General features: G+C 41.8%; 1 long non-coding RNA gene across 1 annotated transcript; it reads right to left on the bottom strand.

Annotated features, from left to right (window-relative positions):
• Nucleotides 1–201: 201 nt before the first annotated feature.
• LOC133241987 (uncharacterized) lies at nt 202–5,669 on the bottom strand. Its single transcript, XR_009734737.1, has 3 exons — nt 4,275–5,669; nt 1,169–1,233; nt 202–533 (listed from the first exon to the last, which is right to left on the bottom strand). It is a non-coding gene; the product is annotated as an uncharacterized LOC133241987 (long non-coding RNA).
• Nucleotides 5,670–21,194: the final 15,525 nt, after the last annotated feature.

Below are 21,194 nucleotides of genomic sequence, written 5' to 3'. Positions count from 1 at the left end.
TACAAAGACACCTGTTTAAAAACTGAACTAAAAACAAATCTGCAAAACTTGAAATCACCAGGCAAGTAAGAAAGCACGTTCCAGGGAAATCAAAGGGAATAAAAAACAAAAACGTGAAAAAGTGGCAGGGTTTGGGGAGAGACTCCAGGTAAACAAGACTTCTGTAAAGATAACTTTACTTTACTTCTGTAAAGATAAAATTACTATTTTACTAATATGTTATGCCTAACATCATTTGGGAAGAATAGTATTTCAGGCCTAAGAACTTGCCAGTTCTTACGTAAGAATATTTTCTGGTTTTCTCTGCGTAGTTTAGGAAAATAACTCTTATTTGCTAAGTTTATTATCTCCCTTAATAAAATCGTAATTCTTGATACAGCTAAAACAGGAAGTGGCTGGGTCTGTCCACACATAGGCTCAGGAGACATCCAGCCACCAACCTGATTATAGGGTCAATAGTAGAGGGATGGTCTGTCATGGTCCAAACCAGAGCCCAAAGTCATCAGCTGTGTAGATTTCACCAGGCAGCCTTTCTAGGGAAAGAAAATGGAGTCTTTTTCACAGAAATGCACAACCAATGGTTTGGAAGAAATCTAAGATCTCATACCCACTCAACACAGTACTGTGAGTCCCCAGCAGGGCCTAGAATGATGACACATCTCTGCTCCTTGAAGCAAGGGGCTGCTCAGCAGCAACTGAGGGAGCCGGCCAGGCCCTGGGAGGCCCACCCTCCTGTTCAGAATCTGCAGGTGGCCATGTCTGCTCCCAAGATTCTGTTTACCTGACTGGCCTCATCTTTGTCTCCCTGCTTCATCATGTCTTTCTGAGGATGGTCATGTCAGGGTGACTCTGTTTTATTCTCATCCCTTTTCTTTGTGCTGCTGGTCCAGGTTTCAACCTAGTCAGCCATCACCCACAACCCAGGCTCACAGGCCCACACCCTTATGGAGCCCACTCCACCCCTACCCCCATCCTTGCCATCATTGCCTTGGTTTCCTCTTCTATCAAAGGCCACTAACTGCCCTTCCTTGAAAGGTTCTCCCAGCACCCTCTTGCCCCTGTCACTTCTCTTTCTTGGGGCTCACATCAACCCAGCAAATATTTTTAGTAGCTTCCACATGGTTATCAACGTAATAGTTCATAGGAGCTAACGTTAGTAAGTACTCACCAGGAACCAGGCATTCCACTTGACGCTTTGTACAGTCATGATGTCATCTAATTCTCACGAACATCCTGTGAGGTAGATACTATTATTAGTTTCTTTTTATAATGAGAAACTAACCCTCAGAGAGGTTAAGTTGCCTAAGGCCACACAACTAGGCCTGGGAATCAAACTCCAAACCAAATTTCTCAAACCCCTGGGGGTTCACTGGCATATTCTCTCTCAGAATGATTGAATTTGGTGTTTCTTTTGGATTATAGTCTAAAGAATAATCAGTACAGTTGTCCCTCAGTATCCGAGGGGGATTCTGGAATTTTTTTTTCCAAATATTTTCCATTCACTATTACTTGAATCCAATGATGCAGAACTCACAGATAAGGGAGGGCCAAGTGTATAAGCATTTTCTGGATTCTCGAAATCAGTAGTTCTCAATACTGGCTGCACATGACAATCACCTAGAAAGCTTTTAAGAAATACTAATGCCTCACCCTGAGAGAATCTTAATTTATTTCTTAATGTACATTCCAAAGTAAAGCCAGGGCTGATGGCCACTGAGCTAGGTAATCACCTTGTAACCAAATCCCAGCCACAATTGTGAGTACAACCACTTCTATCTGTGTTTATGCTGCTCACCTTGACACCCTATCATTAACAGTGAACTCTTGCCAAGCAAAGACCAAGTAAAGTCACATCACACCTCACGATCCTGGAGAATTTTTAGATAAAAATGGCGAGAGAATTGTGCTAGCCAACTGCGTACAGTGCTGAAACTGAAAACTGCCAGCAGTACCATGCTCCTTTGCAAGCAGTCACTTCATTTCAGCAAAACATCTTCCCTCACATTAAATCAGTGTTGCTCATTTGAGTTTTGTTTGGTAGTTTTGTTTGTATTTGACTTGTAAATGTATATGGTTTCACAGCTGTATAGGAGCCACGAACATAAAATATCCATGTCTAGCTGTAGGTCTACAGTAAGTAGTATAATAATTTTGGAAGGAGGGAGGCTCAAGAGGGACGGGATATATGCATACATAATATAGCTGGTACACTTTGTTGTACAGCAGAAACTAACACAACATTGTAAAGCATTTATACTCCAATAAAAGTAATTTAAAATACACATATTTTAAAAAGGATAATTTCAATCACTACTGGGGCTCTGTAAGAATCCTTTCCTTTAAAAGGGATCCAAGTTACCCAAGTTGGAGAAACACTGCTGTGACCATAATGCAATAATGCCTACTTCTGATTGGTTAAAAAATAAAAGGCCAGTGGCATCAGAGGGAAGACTCTACCCACCGAGCTCCAATGTGATCAGATTTAGGCTTGATTTACAGCAAAAAAATTTCATAGATAATATGCTTTTTTTTCCATCAAGAGGCATATAACATTTGATTATCTCTTTTTGTGATGCTAGCAGTCAATACCGATGTCAATACCGAAATTCACTAGGAATTTCAAAATGCGGTACTCTTATCATTCGTTCTTCATTCCTTAGCTAAAATACTTCTATGAAAAGAACTTTCTCCTCTCTTGTATTTTGTTGCCATGAAGTACAATTCACCCAGAGAAAGCAGGATACATGCTTGATTCTTGTTATTTCAGATCAGATCAGATCAGTCGCTCAGTCGTGTCCGACTCTTTGCGACCCCATGAATCGCAGCACGCCAGGCCTCCCTGTCCATCACCAACTCCCAGAGTTCACTCAGACTCACGTCCATCGAGTCAGTGATGCCATCCAGCCATCTCATCCTCTGTCGTCCCCTTCTCCTCCTGCCCCCAATCCCTCCCAGCATCAGAGTCTTTTCCAATGAGTCAACTCTTCGCATGAGGTGGCCAAAGTACTGGAGTTTCAGCTTTAGTATCATTCCTTCCAAAGAAATCCCAGGGCTGATCTCCTTCAGAATGGACTGGTTGGATCTCCTTGCAGTCCAAGGGACTCTCAAGAGTTTTCTCCAACACCACAGTTCAAAAGCATCAATTCTTTGGTGCTCAGCCTTCTTCACAGTCCAACTCTCACATCCATACATGGCCACAGGAAAAACCATAGCCTTGACTAGAAGGACCTTTGTTGGCAAAGTAATGTCTCTGCTTTTGAATATGCTATCTAGGTTGGTCTTGTTATTTACTAGATTGGAAAAGAATGGATTGGCTTTCTGGCATCTTCCAATTAGGTTTTCTCCCCCCAAGTATCTTTATTAACTCGTGGACTTGAAACATTTCCTGTGTCTTAAATCATTGACATTATTTTTCTAACTGAAGCTCAGACTGCTTTAATTGTCCAGTGAGAACTTCTTCAAGTTGGCTTCAGAATCCATTGCCCATGATCCCAGAAGCCTTTCTTTATTAGCTTCCTGGCTTTTAAGATATCCCAGGTTCATCTTGTGTATTTCTCACCCCAGACCTGATAACAGTTCAGTTGCTCATTCATGTCTGACTCTGCAACCCCATGGACTGCAGCACACCAGGCCTCCCTGTCCATCACCAAGTCCTGGATCCTACTCAGACTCATGTCCATTGCATCAGTGATGCCATCCAACCATCTAATCCTCTGTCATCCCCTTCTCCTCCTGCCTTCAATCTTGCCCAGCATTGGGGTCTTTTCCAATGAGTCGGCTCTTCACATCAGGCAGCCAAAGTATTGGAGTTTCAGCTTCAACATCAGTCCTTCCAATGAATATTCAGGACTGATTTCCTTTATGATTGACTGGCTGGATCTTCTTGCAGTCTAAGGGACTCTCAAGAGTCTTCTCCAACACCACAGTTCAAAAGCATCAATTCTTTGGCATTCATCTTTCTTTATAGTCCAACTCCTGAATCCATACATGACTACTAGAAAAACCATAGCTTTGACTAGACAGACCTTTGTTGGCAAAGTAATGTCTCTGCTTTTGAATATGCTATCTAGGTTGGTCATAGCATTTCTTCCAAGGATCAAGCGTCTTTTAATTTCATGGCTGCAGTCACCATCTGCAGTGATTTTGAAGCCCCCCAAAATAAAGTCTGACACTGTTTCCACTGTTTCCCCGTCTATTTGCCATGAAGTGATGGGACCAGATGCCATGATCTTTGTTTTCTAAATGTTGAGTTTTAAGCCAACTTTTTCACTCACCTCTTTCATTTTCATCAAGAGGCTTCTGACATCAATGGTGAGGTAATCCTGAGCTGAGGTTTCCAGGAAGCGACATTTACTGAGAGTAGTGGTCACAGTTCTGTCTTGACAATGACATGGACACAGCAGACTGGTGGCATTCACCTCCAGCTTGGCTCAGGGAGCCTTCCACCAGCTGTGTGGCCCAGGGCTGTCTTCTTCCACTTGGGTACTTATCCTGCTTTCTTTCATCCAGTGAATCAATAACAAAAAACAACAAAAGTGGTTACAAAACAGCTAAATCCACAGCAATGATACTTGTTTGCAGAGCAACACCATCCATCCAGAGGCAGTTTGGGTCTGGTGGAAAGAACACTCCACTTGGAGGCAAGGGAAACTGAATTTGATCCTGGCTCTTCTTCATTCGTAGGTATAAAAAAAACTTCATTTACAGAACTAAAAATAAACTACCTCCTAGCTGCTATGAGGACTAAATAAGACTATGACTGTGAAAGTGCAGGATGTATATGATTAATATATTCTACATGAAATACTTAGAGTCACCCCATGTTGAACCTCTACTATGCGTCAGATACCACAGTTTTGTTATTTCATTCATCTTCATAACAGCAGCAGAATATGGCACCTCAAAACATGCTGCTTTGGCATAAGGATTATTTTGAGCTAAAGGCACTTGAAAAACAGCAGATGCATGAAGGGCATTCTAATCTCTCTTTTTTTCATTCTGAAAACAAGAGATAACACTCCCAAGTGAAAGATGCCTTCCCTGTCCCAGGAGAAAAGAAACATTCTTCACCTGGGAGTCAAGGCCCACCTTTTAAGAGCCTTCTTTCTATATATTTCAGTTACTTCTCCACAATCACCCCTCTTTGTCCAATCTGTTGGAAAAGCATTCAGGTTCTGCCACCTCTTTGGTGCTCATTTCCTTACGAGGGCTCTCCCCTGCCCTGTCACTGTAAAACACATTCAATCAATATGTGTGCTTTTTTTCCTGTCGATCTGTTTTATGTTAATTAAATTCTCAGGCCCAGCCAAAAACCCCAAGAGGGTAAAGGTCATGTTTTGCCTTTCCTCCACAGGTTCCTGTGGTGTGCAGTGAGCCAGCTGGGGTTAGGGAGGAGCTTTGAACTATAGACTTTGCTGATTAACAGGGTGTAAATATTGATCCTGATTTCAAGCTACCAAGGGCTTTAACCACTGGCTTGCAAAATTTTTGAATATTTAACAGGAGGCTCTCCCAAGCCAATAGGAGCAGGCTTCAGCACACCACGGAATCAGGCCCATTTCAAAGATGAGGAAAGGGAGGTTTAGAGAAGTTAAGCAATTTGCATTCACTGCAGGGAGTGCAGGTCTGGGCTGTTAACCCAGTCTGTGCCTCCACAAACGTGCTTTCAAAACTCCCTGGCCCTTCTCGAAGCAGCTGATCCACACTCTTTGACCTTGGATTTATGTATTTATTTATGCTTTTGGCATAGCAGCGTGACCAAAAATGTCTACCTCCTTGACCAGCAGCATCCCAGGAGCAGGGACCGTGTCCCACGATATTTATATCTTCAGAGTCTCTCATTCCACGCATGGCACGCAGTAGGCATTTAACAAACATTCATGAAATAAATGGGATCAATCAGCCCCAGTCTGAGGGGAAAACTGAGAGACAGAATCGATCCTAATGTCATGCTTTCCCTGTAACAGGTATCCATGATGAGAGTTAGAATTTAATGGGGGGGAAAAAAGCAAGCTGATAATTATAGGGCACTTTCTACGTTCCACGTGATATACATGGATTATGTCATTTAATCCTCAAAACAAAGCCAGCCTTTTGTGTATGAGGAAGGCAAGGTATAGGGGGTGAAACAACTTGTTCTGTATTATACAACCAGAAGGCAATGGGGTTGAGATTTGAACTGGACAGCCGGGCCCCAGACACACCTCACAAACCACAACTCATTGTCTAGTTTAACCATACACGGTGGCCTTGAGTCATTAATACTGGTGGTGCTTTGGGATGGAGACTGTTTCTTTGTCACCTGGAAAGGTCTCACCTGTGCTTAGATTAGTTGTGGAGGAGCCGAGGGAGAGTGGGATTGCCATCAACTGCTCCCTGCCTCAATGCTTCCTGGCCAGCCCCGTGAGAAAATAAGAGTTTTCTGCCGAGGACCAGCTTCAGGGCAAGGCAAGCAGTTCAGGAACCATCCCACTTCACTTTCTCTTCCTCAAAGTATATACAAGTTCTGCTACTAGAAACAAACATTTGCTCTCCTAAATTTTCCACACGGGCCTCCAAGGAGTTGAAAAACAAAAATCATTTTCCAGTTTCTCTGGCTTCAAGCCTGATTCCAGGACGTGATCCAACACTAATCACCATCCAAATGACTGTCAGTGAGAGGGTGGCTATGTACTCTGGCAGATAGTACTGAGGCAGTCTTGTGCAATGCTGTTACAGCATTATGTTATAATTACACCCCGGCCTTGTTGCCTGCACATCTCGCAGATGCTTATCCACCAACGGGGTGTTAGCTGACAATCACTCTAAACAAGCCTGGACAGAAGAAATAATAGCGGTCACCCGGAGGAACTTCTGAAAGAATATGCAGCTAATATTCTAGAATGTTCGGCCAGCTTAATATTCTCTTACAGACAGGTCATACATCAGGCAGCATTTCTACCTTTTTCTGTACTGTGTTTGACCTCTCTCTGTGTTCTCTTGTCTTGTCCAGAACAACATCACTGCTGCTTCTGCTAAGTCACTTCAGTCGTGTCCGCCTCTTCTCTATCTTGAAACATGGAGACTTAAACATGAAACACTGGAGGAAATTCTTACAATCCCTCAGTCCCCACCCCACCACCACTCCACCTCCCAGAGGAGCTAAAATCTTAAGGAGTGGCTGTTTGTTATCACTGCTAAGGAGTGGGCTGCCTACCCACAGTCCCGCAGCTCCTCCCCTGGGATAGGAGAAATAGACTTCTATTGGTCATGGACACTAGGCCAGATGGAACTTTCAGGAAATGTTCCCACCAAAATCCAGGGAAGTAGAGAGAAGGAAGTTCCCGAGGGAAGAATCTAGGTGGTGGTGTGTGTAGTTTGCATTCCTGTCTATGTTTTAAGAGGTTTCCAAGCAGGTTTTAATTAACCTCCACCTGAAACTTGCTAAACAAGTTTTGCAACCCAGGTTGTTGTGTTAGTATTTTTCTGGGTGCATTGTCCTGTATTTGAATTTCATGAAGTTTATTATTCTTTCTACCTAAAACTCAATGAAAAAAAGCAAGCTATATATGTTTTCAAATCTAGGTGTTTCCTGGTAATGGCTTGTGGGAAAGAATGAGATTTGGATTGAGAAAGGAAGTGAAAATTTAACAAGTGATAAGACAAAAGTGAAAGCACTATTTTTTAAGAACGTGCCTTTCTTCCAATGAAAAATACACAATCTTTTGGGTCCAATGATAATTATTTGAGACTTCGTTTTGAAAACAAACCCTTAAGTTTCATAGGCTCCAACATCTAGGGGAGAAACAGAATAGTTTCTGGTTTTTCCTAGTTTACTAGTTTTTTCAGAAACTAAAGCACAACGCAATCTTTCTGCAATAACCACTGAATAATAATCACTCTGTCTCAAAGGAACCACTGAGAAGAGTGAGTTTTGAGGACACTTGGACAGATGCAGGCTGCTGCCCCAGGTGCCTCTGTTCCAGAACCCGAAGTATAATCTCTTGATATGATCTCTTGATAAATCACTCTCTACAATCATTTATATAAGCCTTTGCCCCAAGGACAGAGGAGTTTTCTAGTTCAAGGCCTTTAAACTGGGAAATACTTGTCACTTGAGTTATGTTATATTAAAAAGCAGAGACATTATTTTGCCAACAAAGGTCCATATAGTCAAAGCCATGGTTTTCCCAATAGTCGAGTATGGATGTGAGAGTTGGACCATAAAGAAGGCTGAGTGAGCATCAAAGAATTGATGCTGTTGAACTGTGGTGTTAGAGAAGACTCTTGAGAGTTCCTTGGACTGCGAGGAAATCAAACCAGTCAATCCTAAAGGAAATCAATCCTGAATATTCATTGGAAGGATTGATCCTGAGGCTGAAGCTTCAATACCTTGGCCACCTAATGTGAAGAGCTGATTCACTGGAAAAGACCCTGATGCTGGGAAAGATTGAAGGCAGGAGGAAAAGGGGACAAGATGGTTGGATGGCATCACCAACTTGATGGACATGCGTTTGAGCAACCTCCAGGAGTTGGTGAAGGACAAGGAAACCTGGTGAGCTGCAGTCCATGGGGTCACAAAGAGTCAGACACAACTGAGCAACTGAACCGAAACTGAGGTATATGAGAACTTTCAGGTGACTTGAGTTTTAGGAACTTGCTTTCCAAACCTCAAATCCATGTGTACTCTTTCTGGAAATTATCTGCTTGACAACACCTCTGGGGTAACAAGGCCATGCTCGTGTGGTTCTTCTTTAGCATCTCCTCTTTTATAATAGCCTTCTTGTACTTCTTGGCTTCCCTGGTGGCTCAGACAGTAAAGAATCCACCTGCAATGCCAGAGACCTGGGTTTGATCCCTGGTCGGGAAGATCACCTGGGGGTGGGCATAACAACCCACTCCAGTATTCTTGCCTGGAGAATCCCCACGGACAGAGAAGCCTGGTGGGCTACAGTCCATAGGGTCGCAAAAAGTTGGATATGACCAAGCAACTAACACTTTCACTTTTCTTGCACTTGAATACAAAAAGGTGTATCCCTCATCTACACTGAATCTTAGCAGAGTGTGTTACCTCAAAGTGTAAAAACCTCTGGGCACTGAACCAAAGAATTTAGCAATGTATAGTGTTCCGGAGGGAAGAGTTTCCTGAGAGTTAAGCCTGGGTCAGGGAGGAAAAGAATTTTTCTCTCTACCTTTCTAGGTTCTTGGCTGAGATTCCCCTGTAATAAAAGATTACCAAGAGATAAATAAACAGAAGTTTAATACATGTACATTACTGTATACCCAGGAAAACTAGGTAACTCTCCAAAATGGCCCAAACCACAACCTTCAATACCATCTCTAGCTAAAGCCAAAAGAAAGATGTTGGGGGGGTTTCCCTGGAGGCTCAGTGGTCAAGAATCCACCTGTCAATGCAGAAGCATGGGTTCAATCCCTGATCTGGGAAGATCTCACATGCTGCAGAGCAGCTAAGCCTGTGTGCCACAACAGCTGAGCCTGTGCTCTAGAGCCCGCACTCCACAATGAGAGAAGCCACTGCCACAAGAAGCCCCTGCACCGCAACCAGAGAGTGGCCTCCACTTGCCGCAACCAGAGAAAAGTCCGCACAGCAGCAAAGACCCAGCACAGCCAAAAAGAAATAAATAAATTTATGTATAAACACAGAAAGATGTTGGGGGGGAGGGGAGTTGGTTACAGATGGTAACCAGGAAAAGCGCAGTAAACAAGGGTAAGGCAGATTTAAGTTGCTGCCTTCTCTATTGATAGAGGTTCTAGAGATTTAGACATTTTCCTCTTCCTGGTACGGAGATAGAAACACCCTTACAAATGGAGATTTCTAAGTGTAAATGTCTCTTACAAAAGGATAATTTCTACTTGGTTTTCAGAGCTTCTCCTGGGTCTGCTCATTTTTAAAAATAATTAGCCTAAAATAATCTCATGCCAAAGAGCCATGTTGGGAAGGAGGGATATTCTTGCCCCCTTCACTAGCTTCTCAGGTTACTTAGGAGCATAAACTAAGGTTTTATTTCTAACTCCACAGAGAAAGAGGCTCCTGAGCAAGCCAATTCAAAGAGTCTCTCTCAGGAGCGAGCTAAGTGTACAATTAAGGAACTACTGGTTAAAGACTGTCAGCGTTCACTTGACTTGGGGCTGTTTCTGTTTAAACGTCACTTCCTCAGGGAAGCCCTCCCAGATCACCATGTAGTATTCATTCCACTAACACCTCCCTCACTGCACTCTTGCGAATTGTGACTTGCTGTTTATCTGTGACATTCTTTTAGATCTGTCTCTCTCATTAGAGAGAAGCATATAAGGGCAAGAATCATGCCAGTTTTAGGCCCATCGTTGATTGGTGAGCAGGGACAGGGTTAATAATTTGCACAGTTCTTTAAAAGTTAGTTTGATGTGGCTGATCAGTTTGCCAATAAGGACTAGCTGTACCATTATGAGTAGAGCAGGCACTTTCCATTAACTGAATGAGCTAAATGAGCTGTGCCGAGATTTTAAAGCAATAAAAATAGATTTAAAGTATGTGCAGAATGCACAGTACATCAGAAATTATGTTCTTTGCAACTATTTAACTGGTGATTTTACAAATAGAAAATGTCAATGCAAAATGTGCAAGAGAAAATGTGAAAGTTAAATTTTTAAAAGACAAAATATGTGGAGGGGTATATAACAGTTGTTCAAAAGTCTTTTAGGGCTTATGAGAATAGAAATGCTTGAACAAAACTGAAATAGTACAATCTCCATGAACACAGGACTCCCACTTCTCTTCCTGGGTGGGCGTCCGTTAAGCATTTGCTTGAACACATCTGGTGATGGGGAAATTACTACCCTATATGCTAGCACAAAGCATTGTTGGAAAGCTCCATTTTTAAAAAAGTTCAGTTAGCCTGGAGTCAAAAGCTGTCTCTGTTGTTTCTATTCACCCAGCTGTGGCCTAAACTCTCCCACTGGAGCTGGAATAGTCCCTTATCCATTGAGCATGCTTTTAATGATTCCAAGATAATCATATCTGATAGCCAATCTTTTATAAATTCTGTATTACATTATTTCTTGTCTTTCTTTGAAGATCTCCATTTCCCTTCCCCTAATTAGCTCCTACTCTTTGTCAGCAATCAACTTAAATGTCACTTCTGGCGCCTCCAAGCCATGTGTCCACTTTCTACACAGGGAATGGGGGAAGGTAGATGGTAAAACACACAGCCTGTCCTTAAACAGCTTGGCTTTTAAAAAAAATTCATAAGAAAGCCATCTCAAATCACTTCCATTTGTACTTCATTGGCTGGGATGTGTCACAGGGAACTCTTAGTGGTAATGGAAGCTGGCAATTCTAGTATGCTGCTTTCCAATTTTAGTGGTTTTTTTTTTTTTAATTTTATTTCTTTGGCTGCAGCATGTGGGATCTAGGTCCCTGACTGGGGATCAAACCTGGGCCCCCTGCACTGGCAGCACAGAGTCTTAGCCACTGTACCACCAGGCAAGTCCCTGCTTTCCTTGGTCTTGTAGAGGAAGCCATGGATATCGGGTGAGCAAAGTGATAGATCACATATTAGAAAAATGACAAGCTGCAGTTTTAGAAGTAATCTGGAAGACTGCAAAGTAATTAAATAATCAGCTAACAAAACAGTTATTAAAACAAAACAAACCTTTAATGATGTGTAAAGTTACACAAATTTCTAACTAGGTTAAACCAAAAATATAAACAGTTCACCCAAGAATGTAGAACTCAAAAAATTGAAAGCTAGTATATATGGCCTGACATTGCTTTGTTCTTGACATTTTCTAGTGACTTCTCTTTCCACTCCCAACTCCAACCACCCTACTCCAATGTGTTAAATGGTTGTGACATTCACATTTCCTAATCAGCATATAAGTCAGAAATCCTTAAATTGTGAATCACACTAGGACATGACTTTGCCTGTAAAGCAATTCGATTTTTTATGGCAATTTAATTTAAAAAAACTCTCACACACAAATGTTCAGTTGATTAGAACTAAGACCATTTTCTTCTGGTGAATCAGCATAATTTCTTCACCGAATCAGGCACTTTGTGTGCTTTGTGGAACATTGGCAGTTTCATTTCCTGTTCAGGAAACACTGTCTTCAAAACTCAGATAAGCCTTTGCCTTTACTATTTGAGTACTGAGAACAAACCAAGAATAAAAATATGAATCACATTTATGCTTATTTGGGGGATAGTATCTCAAATAAGTCTTCATGATTGTTTAAAGGTTTGGGCAAGTCATTCTATACTTTGAAAGTGTGAATTGCTCAGTCGTGTCCAGCACTTTGTGAATTCATGGACTGTAGCCCACCAGGCTCCTCTGTCCATAGGATTCTCCAGGCAAGAATACTGGAGTGGGGTTGCCATTCCCTTCTCCAGGGGATCTTCCCGACCTAGGGATCGAACCCAGGTCTCCTGCATTGCAGGCAGATTCTTTACCATCTGAGTCACCATCTGAGCCACCATATTTTTCTTGGTTTGAAAATATGAAACACATTTAAGTTTGTTTGGGGGATAGTATCTCAAATAGGTCTTCATGATTATTTAAAGATTCAGGAAGGGATTCTTCTGATTGAAAGTTTTTTTCTTCTAATGTATTTTTATGGAAGATAATTTCTGAAACTTTTGTGGCTGATGCTTTTAGATTCATACCTAACTTCTTTCTTCTTGAAAACAAAACCATATCATCACACAATCTATTCTTTTCCTATCTGGACTCCCAGCATGAACCCTGGGGTGGCTTCAGCAGTGAGAGCTCCAATTCTCTCAGTATATATTGCATACCACATCCTAACAACTTTTAAGAAAGTTTTTCATAATTACTGTTTTGTTTTACAAAAAGTCCAAAAGATGATCTGGTGAAAAGTCTACAGGATAAGGAAGATGAGAAAGAGACAGCATTTAAAAATAGTATCACATGATTTGCAAGCAGGAAAAAAGCAAGAAGAAAAAAAATGAGGGGTTGTGAGAAATCAGCGAAATCGTGCTGAGTGGCAGGGCAGAGAGGCGAGTACCATTTTCAACATTTTTTGAAGTGTCTGTACAGCGTCAGGTAGACGATATAGGGATACTACATGTAAGGTTGTTTGGCTTCTGTTCTTTTTTCTGGAACAGTCCAGATTTTTAGTTTTATGTCTAGAAAGCAAAAAAAAAAAAAAAAAAGTGCAAATATCATGGCCTGCAAATGCTCTAATTTTTGCTCAGCCCACTCCCCATCTCCATCCTTCTGTTTATCAGCAGAACTCCTCTTCCACCCACATGGTGCCAGGGTCCTGGCAAAATTATCAGTCCAGGTGCCTGCCCTGCTCCTTTCTAAGATCCCATCACCCCAGGACTGGGCTCAGGGCTTAGTGTCCCCAGGCTCCCCAGTCTCCCCAGCTCCCAACAGAAGCCAGGAGCTGATGGCTGCCATCTTCCTCACTTTGAGGGAGCGGTTGCTGCGAGATGTTATGAGAAGAGCTGAAGACTGTGGGAACCAGAGACAATCGCTGGGTTTGAGATGTTCCACTTCCCTTTAACCCTCAGCTCATGCTCCACCCCAGTCCACGGGGTCAGTCTCACCATGAAGTGTAGTCCCCTCCCATTTATAGGTTGCCTCATATTCTTTTTTTTTTTGCTGCTCCAGCATGCATGATTAGGGATTGAACCTGCTCCCCCTGCAGTGGAAGCTCGGAGTCTTAACCACTGGACCACCAGGGAAGCCACACCTCATATTCTTGACTCTGTCCCACGGGGATAGGTCTTCTCCCCACCGAGGTCCTAAATTGCTTGGTAGCAGGTCATGTTATGTTGTTCTTTTTTCCTCCAAGAAACAAGCCTGGCATGTAGTAGGGTGAAATGTGAGATCTGTCCAATTCTTTTCTTGTGACAGAAGGTGTACTAAAACCCAAACGTTTTTCTAATAAGTGAGCACACTAGGTGACTGCTTAAAAAACAGCACTTACAGAGCAGAACTTACATTGATCTTGTTTCACGTGCACACCCAACCTGGGAGGTGCATGTTCAAGTTTATGACCTTGGAATTTTGAACTGAGTTATACATTGCAGTGAACACAAGTACCTCTGACTCCAAATTCTGCCTAAGCAAACAAACTGCCCATAAGGCCTCCTCTTCACCCCATCCCCCACAACTAAGAAGCCAACTTACAGCACCTTGTTATTCCTGGTATCTCAGGGATAAAGGATGTTGAAGGACAAGCTGAATAAACTGAGACAAATTATTTGCTTGAACTTCATCAAATACATTCCCAAGCAACAAAATATGTGATTCAGCATAGAAAAAACTAACCGCTCACAAAGATAACACATTTTTCTGAGAGCACCTTTGGCCAACCCTAATAACTGCCTCCACAGGAGAAGCTTACATTTGGGAAATGGAGGGAGGGAAAACAAGCCAGTTTTTCGACTGGAACCTTCCAGAACCGCAGCTGTGACCCTTAACACGATAGGTGACCTGGGCCTTTCATTTTTTTGACTTCATTTACACTTTTAATTCCAAAATTATAAATAACAGGAAATGAACCGCAGTGTTAGCCAGTTAACATCAAAGGTAAAATGAGACCAGGAGGCCAACTGTGAAAAAGAATTAAAAGGGTAAACATTCCAGTGAGTCACAAGCATTCAGTACTCACTAGAACCATAAGAAGTAAACAGTGTGGGAACCCACAAGTGTATACTCCAAGGAAGAAGAGACCTGGAATTCTTTGAAAAGAATATTAAGTTCTATACAAAATGTGAGAAATAAAAGTCAGTTAGGGAAAATCTTCCTAAGATGGAAAAATGATTTTAATGGAAATTAATTTGGAGATATACTGATCTGCAGTGTGTGCACACTAGCCATTTTTCTTTCTTGTAGAGAGAATAATCCTTCAAGGATACTTGCTTTTATGTATTTCAGATCATAAACATCACAGATTATATGGTACTTCAACTTTGAAATGAATGTGTGCTGTATTAATAAAAATGGTAAATTTACAAATCATGGTGCTGAGGGGAAAACGGTAGCAATCTGCCTTTTCTCTTCGAAACAGTGGTTCCCAGCCTTGGAGTGTCTGACAAAATCCTTATGACTAAGTTTCCTTCTCACCCGCCCCAGAGACCCTGATGTCATTGGTCTAAGTGCAAACTGCACACTGGACTTTTTAAAATCACCCCAGGTGATTCAAATGTGTGGTTAAGAGCAAGAACCACTGTCCTCAAAACTGCTTAGAAAGCAAGGCAGCTGCTGAGAGAAGGAAGGGAATGTCTTGAGGAAGATGAAATCCATAGTCCTGATCCCATTCCCCCTTAGCTTAGCACCCTTCACCCCAGGTGCACCCTCAGAGAGTTTCCACTCTACAAAATCTGGACATCAAAAAACACCTTTTAGGGAACCCTCCTACACTGTTGGTGAGAATATAAGTTGGTGCAGCCACTATGGAAAACACTATGGAGGTGACTCTGAAAACTAAAACCAGAATTACTGTTCGACAGAGCAATCCCACTGCTCGGAATATACCCAGACAAAACTATAATTCAAAAAGGTACATGCACCCCAGTGTTCATAGCAGCACTAGTCACAATAGCCAAGACATGGAAACAATCTAAATTTCCATCAACAGAGGAATGGATAAAGAAGATGCAGTACATATATACAACGGAGTATTCAGTTCAGTTCAGTCACTCAGTCATATCTGACTCTTTGCGACACCATGAACTGCAGCATGCCAGGCCTCCCTGTCCATCACCAACTCCCAGAATCCACCCTAACCCATGTCCATCGAGTCGGTGATGCCATCCAACCATCTCATCCTCTGTCCTCCCCTTCTCCTCCTGCCCTCAATCTTTCCCGGCATCAGGGGCTTTTCAAATGAGTCAGCTCTTTGCATCAGGTGGCCAAAGTATTGGAGTTTCAGCTTCAACATCAGTCCTTCCAATGAACACCCAGGACTGATCTCCATTAGGATGGACTGGTTGGACCTCCTTGCAGTCCAAGAGACTCTCAAGAGTCTTCTCCAACATCACAGTTCAAAAGCATCAGTTCTTTGGCACTCAACTTTCTTCACAGTCCAACTCTCACATCCATACATGACTACTGGAAAAACCATAGCCTTGACTAGATGGATCTTTGTTGGCAAAGTAATGTCTCTGCTTTTGAATATGCTGTCTAGGTTGGTCATAACTTTCCTTCCAAGGAGTAGGTGTCTTTTAATTTCATGGCTGCAATCACCATCTGCAGTGATTTTGGAGCCCCCAAAAATAAAGTCTGACACTGTTTCCACTGTTTCCCCATCTATTTCCCATGAAGTGATGGGACCAGATGCCATGATCTTCATTTTCTGAATGTTGAGCTTTAAGCCAATTTTTTCACTCTCCTCTTTCACTTTCATTAAGAAGCTCTTTAATTCTTCTTCACTTTCTGCCGTAAGGGTGGTGTTATCTGCATATCTAAGGTTATTGATATTTCTCCCAGCAATCTTGATTCCAACTTGTGCTTCTCCCAGCCCAGCGTTTCTCATGATGTACTCTGCATATAAGTTAAATGAGCAGGGTGACAATATACAGCCTTGACATACTCCTTTTCCTATTTGGAACCAGTCTGTTGTTCCATGTCCAGTTCTAACTGTTGCTTCCTGACCTGAATACAGGTTTCTCAAGAGGCAGGTCAGGTGGTCTGGTATTTCCATCTCTTTCAGAATTTTCTGCAGTTTCTTGTGATCTACACAGTCAAAGGCTTTGGCATAGTCAATAAAGCAGAAATAGATGTTTTTCTGGAACTCTCTTGCTTTTTCAATGATCCGGAGGATGTTGGCAATTTGATCTCTGGTTCCTCTGCCTTTTCTAAAACCAGCTTGAACATCTGGAAGTTCACGGTTCACGTATTGCTGAGGCCTGGCTTGGAGAATTTTGAGCATTACTTTACTAGCGTGTGAGATGAGTGCAGTTGTGCGGTAGTTTGAGCATTCTTTGGCATTGCCTTTCTTTGGGATTGGAATGAAAGCTGACCTTTTCCAGTCCTCTGGAAAAGTTGAGGACTGTTGAGTTTTCCAAATTTGCTGACATATTGGGTGCAGCCCTTTCACAGCATCATCTTTCAGGATTTGAAATAGCTCAACTGGAATTCCATCACTTCCACTAGCTTTGTTCATAGTGATGCTTTCTAAGGCCCACTTGACTTCACATTCCAGGATGTCTGGCTCTAGGTGAGTGATCACACCATTGTGAGTATCTTGGTCGTGAAGATCTTTTTTGTACAGTTCTTCTGTGTATTCTTGCCACCTCTTCTTAATATCTTCTGCTTCTGTTAGGTCCATACCATTTCTGTCCTTTATCGAGCTACTCAGCCATAAAAGAGAAGGAAATAATGCCATTTGCAGCAACATAGATGCAACTAGAGATTATCATATTAATTGAAGTTAGAAAGAGAAAGACAAATACCAAACTACTTATATGTGGAATCTAAAATATGACACAAATGAATCTATCTCCAAACAGACTCACAGACATAGAGAATAGACTGGTATTTGCCAAGGGGGAAGGTAGAAGGAATGACTGGGAGTTTGGTATTAGCATATGTAAGCTATTATATTTAGGATACATAGACAACAAAATCCTACTGTATACCACAGGGAACTATAGCCAATATTCTGTGATAAACCATAATGGAATATAAGCATATAACTGAGTCACTTTGCTGTACAGCAGAGATTGGCACAACATTGTAAATCAACTATACTCCAATAAAGAAAGAAATTTGGGGGAAAAAAACATGTTTTAGGGAATCCCCTGGGGGTTCAGTAGTTAGGACTGCACATTTTCACTGCCAAGGGCATGGGTTCAATTCCTAGTCTGGGAACTAAGATCCCACAAGACACACAACATGGCCAAATTTAAAAAAACAAAACAAAAACCCATCTTTTAATTTTCCCATTCTTTCAAATGTTTGGAAGGAAAAGATGGAAACCTTCCAATGCTGGCATCTGTACCACTTAGGCTGAGTTTAAACCTCCAAAAAGTTCAGTTAGACTGCTTAAGAGATGGGACCCTGCGTGTGCATATGTTTTAACAACAATCAGAGGAATCTAGTGTAAAGGTGCTTGACATCAAACTTACTGATACCTCCACCTGACCAGAAACTTTAGCCATAGAGATATTTATGTAATGACGCACATGTAGGGGCTTTGGTTTCTGTCTACTTTTATTTCACCTGTCTAACAATTAAAGAGAGCCAGGTGGGGAAAAAGTGACCTCTGACTTCTCTGTATCTCGGAGAACTGATTCTACTAAAGGAAAATGGGGTTTAATGAGAGGAAGTAAAAAAAATAATATAAAGAAGTGAATATCAGATTGAAAATGAAGATACGTTTTCAAGTCTGCCCTCAAAATGAAAGGCTCACTGCTGTGACTTCATTATAACTTCACTTTGATCATTTCAATTGATATAAACTCTGCTCCACCCTTTTTTTCTGTATCTGCCAAAAACATTGGTAATTCTTTGGTATACACTTCTGAATTTGCAAAAAGATTAAGATTTACATATCTCTGGGTTACAACTGAAAGAGGAAAAAACAGTAAGGAAGTTCCTCAAGAAGTTAGAAATAGAACTATCACATGACCCAGCAATCCCACTTCTGGATATTTATCCAAAAGGGTTGAAAGCTGGGTTTCAAAGAGATACCTATATACCTGCATTCATCGCAATATTATGCACGATAGCCCAGAGGCGGAAGCAACACAAATGTCCGTTGATGTATGAAAGGATTCATAAAATATGGTCTCTACATACAGTGAAATATTATTCAGGCTTAGAAAGGAAGGGAATCCTGTCACATGCTACAACATGGATGAACCTCGAGGATATTAGGTTAAGTGAAATAAGCCAGTCACGAAAGACAAATACAATGTGATTTCATTTATGAGATATTTGTCTAGTCAAATTCATAGAAACAAAAAGTAGAATGTGGTTTCCAGGAACTGAAGGGAGGGAAAAATAGGGAACTGTGAGTAGGGGGTTGCTTTTCTGTTTAGATATTTATGTGGCTGTGCCAGGTCTCATTGTGGCACGCAGGATCTTTGATCTTCGTTGCGGCATGTAGGAGCTCTACTTGTGGCATGCAGACTCTTAGATGCAGCACGTGGGATCTAGTTCCCTGGTCAGGGATCGAAACCCAGTCCCCCTGCATTGGGAGCTCGGAGTCTTAGCCACTGGACCACCAGGGAGGTCCTGGGAGTTGTTATTTAATGAGCAAAATTTGCTATCCTAAAATGTGTCTCTTCAATTATTTTGAGCTGAAAACAACCAAGGCCCAAGACTCAGGAAGAACCTCTGACTTGCCTAAAAGAACTTAGATAGAGGGCCTGTTCCCCAAATACAGAGATCACCCGAGAACTTGGCAAAGAACTTGCATGGGATGTGATGAAGGAGACTTAGCAGGGCCTAGAGATACCCATCTACTGTGTATCCCATCGTCTCTGCCTGGCCCAGCAAACACTGTTTATTAAGCATTTGCTGATGGTTCCATCTTCAGTATGAATTGCCTCCTCCCCTTTGAAATCCCAAACCGCTACACCCAACATGCTCTTTTGTCATTAGCTGAAGATGGCATTCAAGGTGAGGGCAGAGACCATTTTGGTGGTGACTTAGTTTCTCTGGGTCTCTCCTATATATCCATGTTATCAAAACTTTGTTTGATTTTCTCCAATTAATCTGTCTCATGTCAATTTTATTCTTAGGCCAGCCAGAAGAACCTACAAAGGCAGAGGAAAATTTCTTGCTCCCTGATGGAATAGAGTTTTAGTTTTGGAAGATGGAAAAGCTCTGGAGATCTGTTTCCCATCAATGTGACTACACCTACTACTCAGTTCAGTTCAGTTCAGTCACTCAGGTGTGTCCGACTCTTTGCGACCCCATGAATAGCAGCACGCCAGGTCTCCCTGTCCATCACCAACTCCCGGAGTTCACTCAAACTCACATCCGTCAAGTCGGTGATGCCATCCAGCCATCTCATCCTCTGTTGTCCCCTTCTCTTCCTGCCCCCAATCCCTCCCAGCATTAGTCTTTTCCAATGAGTCAACTCTTCACATGAGGTGGCCAAAGTATTAGAGTTTCAGCTTTAACATCATTCCTTCCAAAAAACACCCAGGACTGATCTCCTTTAGAATGGACTGGTTGGATCTCCTTGCAGTCCAAGGGACTCTCAAGAGTCTTCTCCAACATCACAGTTCAAAAGCATCAGTTCTTCGGTGCTCAGCTTTCTTCACAGTCCAACTCTCACATCCATACATGACCACAGGAAAAACCATAGCCTTGACTAGGCGGACCTTTGTTGGCAAAGTAATGTCTCTGCTTTTTAATATGCTCTCTAGGTTGGTCATAACTTTTCTTCCAAGGAGTAAGCGTCTTTTAATTTGTACTACACTGTAAATTTTTAAATGGTTAAGATGGTAAGTTTTATGTCATGTGGTTTTTACAATTTTTTTTTAAACCTTGGTTTCAAACATCAGGACTTGAAGGAAGAAAATTTGGAAGATAATGATGTGATCATTCATGGATCGAATCTGAGAAGGCTGAAGATCCAAACTTTGCCTGAAAGAACAGGGAAAGACCGGGAAGCAAGAAATTGGGTGTTACCTTGCAGTTGAAGACTTTTGTATGTTCTTCTGACTGGGAGGCATCCAGTAAAAAAAAAAAAAAAAAAAATCGCAGGTTTGTAAATATCATGGGGGAAAAAATACTAAAAGAGGAAGGCTGAGTTAAAGGAAGTCAAATGTTGGAGGCAGCAGGTGCACTGTGTTCTAAATTAGGACAGGAACTGTCGTGGGGACACTGAAACAATAAAAGGCAGAGGACTCAACAGTGCTCTGAAAAGGTATTCCATTGTGACATAAGTATTTTGATCTAAGGCTGAATCTGTTCTCATTGTATTAAAAAAAAGTCTCTTTGGTGGGAACTAAAAACAAAATCTGATTCATATTGAATTTTTTCCTGAAAGTTACACAAAGGAAAATAATAATGCCAACTGTGAGAACTGAAGTGGAAATTAGGTCTCAGCTCAACTAGAACAACCAATCAGGACAATAGACGCTAACTGTGACTCTAATGAAATTCATTTCTCAGATGAAGGCACTTGGCCGACATTGCTCTTCCTCTATTCTTGGTACTAAATCTAACTTTTTCCCATTCAGGGAAAAAGCTCTCTTCAGCTTGAAACAATAGATATTCACACTG

This window comes from Bos javanicus, chromosome X (assembly GCF_032452875.1).
Source record: "Bos javanicus breed banteng chromosome X, ARS-OSU_banteng_1.0, whole genome shotgun sequence".
Lineage (NCBI taxonomy): Eukaryota > Metazoa > Chordata > Mammalia > Artiodactyla > Bovidae > Bos > Bos javanicus.
Note: the sequence above shows the minus strand (reverse complement) of the source record. Positions and strands in the feature narration are given on the sequence as shown.